This window comes from Lates calcarifer, unplaced genomic scaffold (genome assembly GCF_001640805.2).
Source record: "Lates calcarifer isolate ASB-BC8 unplaced genomic scaffold, TLL_Latcal_v3 _unitig_4688_quiver_1580, whole genome shotgun sequence".
In the NCBI taxonomy this organism is placed as follows: domain Eukaryota; kingdom Metazoa; phylum Chordata; class Actinopteri; family Centropomidae; genus Lates; species Lates calcarifer.
In genome coordinates, this window is record NW_026117048.1 from 25,319 (window position 1) to 31,318 (window position 6,000).

Here is a 6,000-nt window from a genome sequence, read left to right on the forward strand (position 1 = left end):
CAGAAATTAAAGGATGACTCCGGTATTTTTGAGCCTGGCCCTCGTTTTCCTATGTTTTTGGGAGGAAATGATCAGTGCAGAATTGATGAAACATGAAACATCACTATATATCAGTACCAGACTCCATTGAGAAAAACATCGATTTTACGTTGCAGAACACAGGAGCTGCTCCTCAATCTGTTTGTTTGTGTTGTTGTTGTGTGGTAAGAAAAGCATCTGAAAACTTCTTCCACCACTGAAAGTCACAATAACACAAACGAACTAACAGATGGAGGCAGCAATAATCCAGTAGCTCCTGTGTTCAGCTTGGTAAAATTCCTGTTTTTCTCAATGGAGTCTGGTACTGATATATAGTGATGTTTCTGGTTAAACAAAAATAATCTTACTCTTTATTTCTGTAGGAATCCTCTCCATAAAGTTGTTTTTACGTGTACTAAACTAATAGTACAAATCCATTTAAAATCAGAAACTGGTACTATGTGGTACTTTTACTTCTGTAAAGGATCTGATTACTTCTTCCACCACTGAAAGTTTCACAATATTTTAGCGGTTTCCCTGAAAACCAAAGTCTAGAGAACAACAACACATTTCTAAAGAAATTACAGTAAAAAAAAAGATGAATTTAACCATTTTATTCTTCAAATACAGTTAAGATGTACAATAATTTGCAGAACAAACATCACCACTGCTCATGTAGAAAAACAAAAGGGGCTGTGGTAAAGAATCAATTTGGAGACAAACTTCCTCACAATCTCAGTGCATTTAGAGAGTGAACAAAAAGTTTTCTCCTCTGTGTCCTGACGCTCTGATACACCACGTTACTCTCTAACATCAGAGGAGCGTTAACCTGTGTGAGGATTATCAGCACAGGAGAAGAAGAAGATGAAGAGCAGCAGTTAGTGTCACAAATACCAGTCTCATCCAGGAACATGTATTTACTGTCTACACAGAGGACGGGCTTCGTTTCATAGTTAACAATGGAGGGACAAGTTTGAATAATTTCAGATTACACAAAAGAAAAAGAACTTCGGAGCCTCTGAGCGGTCGTGGAGCGGTACGTGAGGAGGGTGCAGCATCCAGTGTGTTGCCACGGCAACAAGGCATCTGATAAATAAAGATTCGGCTTCTGTTACAAGGGTGAAGTTCTATCAATATTCTTTTATTTTCCCCCCGTACCCTCGGATATAAAACCACCTGAGAATTTACTTCCGTCCTCATCACCGCTCCACACATCAACATGGTCCACAGCCGAGGGGGAGGAGGAGAAATTACACTCAGTAAAAAAAAAAAAAGACAACAAAAAGACAGAAACCTTCACTGCTTTAACAAGGAACACACATACAGTCAACGGCAGCTGTTCTGCACTTTCTTAAATCACAAAGTTTACATTCACGTCATCGACACTCAGAGAGAGAGAGATCGTTCTGTTTGTTAAAAACTGGTGAGAAGTCAAAAAGTTTCAGGACGGATTTTAAGATTTCCAGTCCTGTGAGAGGAGAGTTCCTCTACACGAGCTTCAGATCTCTGCAGCAGTGATGCACAGGGCAACAGTTTGGGCAACAATGTCTGATGATAAACTCAGACACAAGTTACATGAGACGAATACTTCAGCAGCACGATGTTAACCTCTTCAAGTTCTAATCAGAGCAAATTAAAATGTGAAAACACGGTTTAAAGCATCATAAAAACATTACAAAATATTTTACTCTGATAAGTTGCATTTTGTTTTGTTCATAAGTTAAATAATAAATTAAATGTTATTTATGCTGTGAGGACTCTTGTTGTTTGTTGTGTTTATAATAATTCTAATATTTCTTCTAATATTCATCTTTACCTTAAATTAACTCTGATTATCTCTCTGTTGCCTGTTGCTGAGGATGTTGCCCGTCTGCGTTGCTCAAACTGTCGCCCTGCTTCATCAGAACCATCAGACATTGTTAGGTTATGTGCCTCGTTACTTTGTGGAGCTTCTACATTAAGACAACAAAGAGGAAAAACAGCAGGAAGCAGGTTTGATGAGCAGACTGATCAACAGTCGACACGAAGCTTCGACTCTGTAACAGCGTCAATAAAATCATCTTTATAAAGAAAATTAACTCAAAAACGAGATTAAAAAAAATCACTATGACTAAATTATTTCAGGCACAGAAGGAAAAACGACTGATGATGATTCAAGAAGAAAAATGGCGGATGAACAGTTTCATCAACTCTCTGCTCAGGTTCAGATGTTGATTAATTAATTGATAATCAGATTTAAAATCAGTGACGTGTGAAGAGATTTTCAGAATCAAATCAAAGATTATTGCAGAGAACTAAACTCCTGCAGGAAAAAACAACAACAACAAACGATTCAGTCTGACGACGGTTTAAAAATAATCCTGAACCTGAGAATCAAAACGATCGGGTGTTCAGGATCAGGTCGTTCCTGATTTAAAAGTTTAGACGACGTTTAACGTTTTGGAACTTTGGATTCTTCTTCTTTTTGTAAAAACTTGATTTTTCTAAATGTAAAATAAATTCCTCGAATAAATGAACTCAGGCTGTTTTATCTGAAATATTTAAGTTTTCTGTCACTTTAAGCACAAAGGTCGTCGCCTGATCTCATCTGCATATCGACCGTTTCAGCCTGTGTTGAAACACCGGTGATATCTGACTGTAAAAGAAATAAAAATTCAACCCAAAGCTTTAAACCTGGTTTTAAACTCCTGATAAAATATTTCACTGAACCAGAATCAGTGATGCTTCATCTTCAATTCAGATTAATGCTGTAAATTAAGTTTTTTCAAACTGTAATTCAAGTTTGTTATGTTACCTCCTTTCTCAGAGTGAACTTTAACAAAAGCTTAAATGTTGGAGCGACGTCAGTCACACTTTTCTGTCTGAATATATTATTTTGACCGATGTAGAAACTGACCTCTGACAGTTTCTGATCAGGATTATCATTTGTTGTCTGATTCCTGTGATGCAGAATAAACTTTTTCAGATTCAGAGTGTGGACGCACGTTTTCGTCTTTACATTAAATTCCAGTTTTAAATTAAAAAACACTTTGGATCTAATGAATCAAAGTGAATCACTGTTGCACAGTCGTGTGTATATATTCATTAAACTATATCTAACTATAGGAGGAGCAGCGCCTCTTATTTTGGTAACAGCGAATATATATATTTTACATCTACAACTTAAATCTTCTCAGGAATAATTCTTGCATAACTTTCTTTAAATAATTCATAATTTGCTTTTTTTTTTTTGGTTGGATTTGTTCAACTTTACTCACATGGTAAAGTGTTGTTTTGTATAAACAAACCTGGAGTTGTGTGTGAGTGTGTGTTGTGATCAGTCAGTGTGTGAAACTACAGCCTTCGGTCCTGAGTGTGTGTCGGCCGGCCTTCACGTGCCAATAAACCCAATGATCCTGCCTCTTTGTGCTGCTGTTCTCGAGGCTTTTACAGGACAAGAAACTAAGAAAACATCATTTACAAAACCCCAAATGTAAACATAGAACTTCATACATCAAAAGCAAAAAGTTTTCAATCAACACAGGACGGAGAGTTTTAGGAGAAAGGTCCTAAAACCAAGAGGCGACTGAGATGTGGGTTCTCTCTGCAGGTTTAACACTTAAAGGAGTTTTTCTGCTTCAAATATTGTCAGATGTTTGTTGACTCTTCTTCTGTTTAGTCCTAAAGCTCTTTTTCTACACTGAAATAAAAAACACCAGTTCAGAAGTTCCATTGGAAACCTGCAGAGTGAACGCAGAGCTAAGCTAACGTCCGGGTCGGCCTACAAAAAGACGTCATTGCTGGACAAGTTCTGCAAAGAGCAGATGGTTTAAGTTATTAAAACGTTTTCTGAGAGGCAGAACTGATCAGTCACTGGAGTTAAAGTGAAGCCAGTTTCATCAAGAGAAAGTTGGTGAACTTTAACGAACTCTTGATCGAATGTTACTTATTTTTTCAACAATGTAATATAACATGTTTGCATCTTTAATTTCTCCTTTTCTTCCATTTTGAACAAATGATACCTTCAAAAAACGATTAAAATGATCAAACATACTCTAACAGTTATATAATGTCTGCTCACAGAAATCTGTGGTGACAACATCAAACCACAACCTGTTTACATTCTGCACTCCTGCACTTACTCTTTGCATCATTTTTAACTGACTTTTGCACTAAATTGTTCCATTTTTTACACTGTTCTGTGTTTTGTACTGTTTCATCCTGTTTTCTTGCACTGTTGTGTTCAGATTCTGCACTGTTTTGTACTTGTTTTTGTTTCTGTACCTTATGTTGTCCATTTGCATCTTATGTTATTATTACACAGTCATAATTACTACAGAGAGATGTTAATCAGTCTTAACTGTACTTCTTTGGCTTCACCCTCTACAGTTTAACTGGACCAGTGACTTTTGGTTTTTTGCCTCGACATCAGAAACGTTTCTGAAACTTAAACTCTGCCTTCACTCAAGCGATAGCCTAAAATATTTAAAGGACTGATCTGAGCGAGCGATCAGTCACACCAGCACACGCTCACATACAGTATACGCACATACAATGAGACAGAACAGATTTACACACTCAAATCAAACACATACAGGCCACCGTACGTTCATTTTCCTCCTGTTTCTCGATATGTACTGATACAAAAAACCCAACAAAACCACCACAAATCCCCGTCTGAGAGCACAAACCTTTAAAAGTGCAATGAGAGATTAAAACCTGTACAGTGAGCACTTGGTGGTGTGACGCTGAAGTGTGACATGGGAGATACGAAGCTTTCACAAACAGCTATTTACAGCGAGGAGGAAGTGGGACAGGAAGTCGACTCCCGTGACCTCTGTGACCTCTCAGCGTCTCTTCGGGGTCAGAAAAAAAAAAACCTTCAACGCGCCAGGTCGGTGTGGCTGGCACTCAGGTCCCGACTTTTTCTCAGACGATTATTTCGTTCCTGGAGGAAATAAAGTGAAAGGAAACGAGATTAAGAACTGACATGAGTGGATTTTTATTAATAAGAAATATAAATAACCCTGTGATGTTTCGGATTACTCAACAAGAAAACATGTTTTTAATTCGTGTTGATTAGTGAGAATAATGGTGGCGTGAAGTTAGTGTGTGAGTCACACTGATGTTTTTACTCATCACGTGTAATTAACGACAAAAACTCGGGTTTGACCGACGCATAAACACAGCAGCAGTTTATAGAGAAATAAGAGAGAATAAAGGAGAAGAAGAAGAAGACCAGGTCGAAAAGTATCTGGAAAAAGTTATTTAATGATTTGTTTTAACCTTCCTGGTGAAATGGGTTCAAAATGTACCAGATAATTCTTGTACACTGAGGCTGATTTAATTTTTCTGCACACCTGTCTACCAGGTGTTTATTAGACAGCATTAAAATAAATTAAAGTGAAGATACATAATCCCTCATCAGTGGAGATGTCACACGTTTTACTGATGGAGTTTGGACTTCATACAGAAAACACAAATAAAATTTTAACAAACTTTGATCAGTTTTTCACTTTGAGGACGATTTGTTGTATTTTTAAGATCCTGGTCTCGTACCTGGACTACAGTGGGACTGGATGTTTTATCAGCAAACTTTAAAGCTCACAACTTTTATGTAATTAACGTTTTTTCTCAAGATATCGCAACTTTTTTTCTAATATTTACTTTTTCTTGAACTATTTTGACTCACTCTTTAAAATATTACAACTTTTTTAAGTATTGCACCTTTTTCTCCTGAAATATTTTCCCTTTTTCCCTCAAGACATTCCGACTTTTATTTTGAACTATTTGGACTTTTTCCTTAAAATATGACTCTTAAAATTACAGCTTTTATTGTGAATTTACCTGAAAAATTATGATTAATTGATTATAAATATTCTGTCACTTGACTGATGGATTATTTGATCAATTGTTTCAGCAAAAAGTCAAATTTGGTGATGCAACAGTGTTTTTAAAGTATAATTCAGTGTACAAATGACAATAAAATCCACTTTTTTTCAA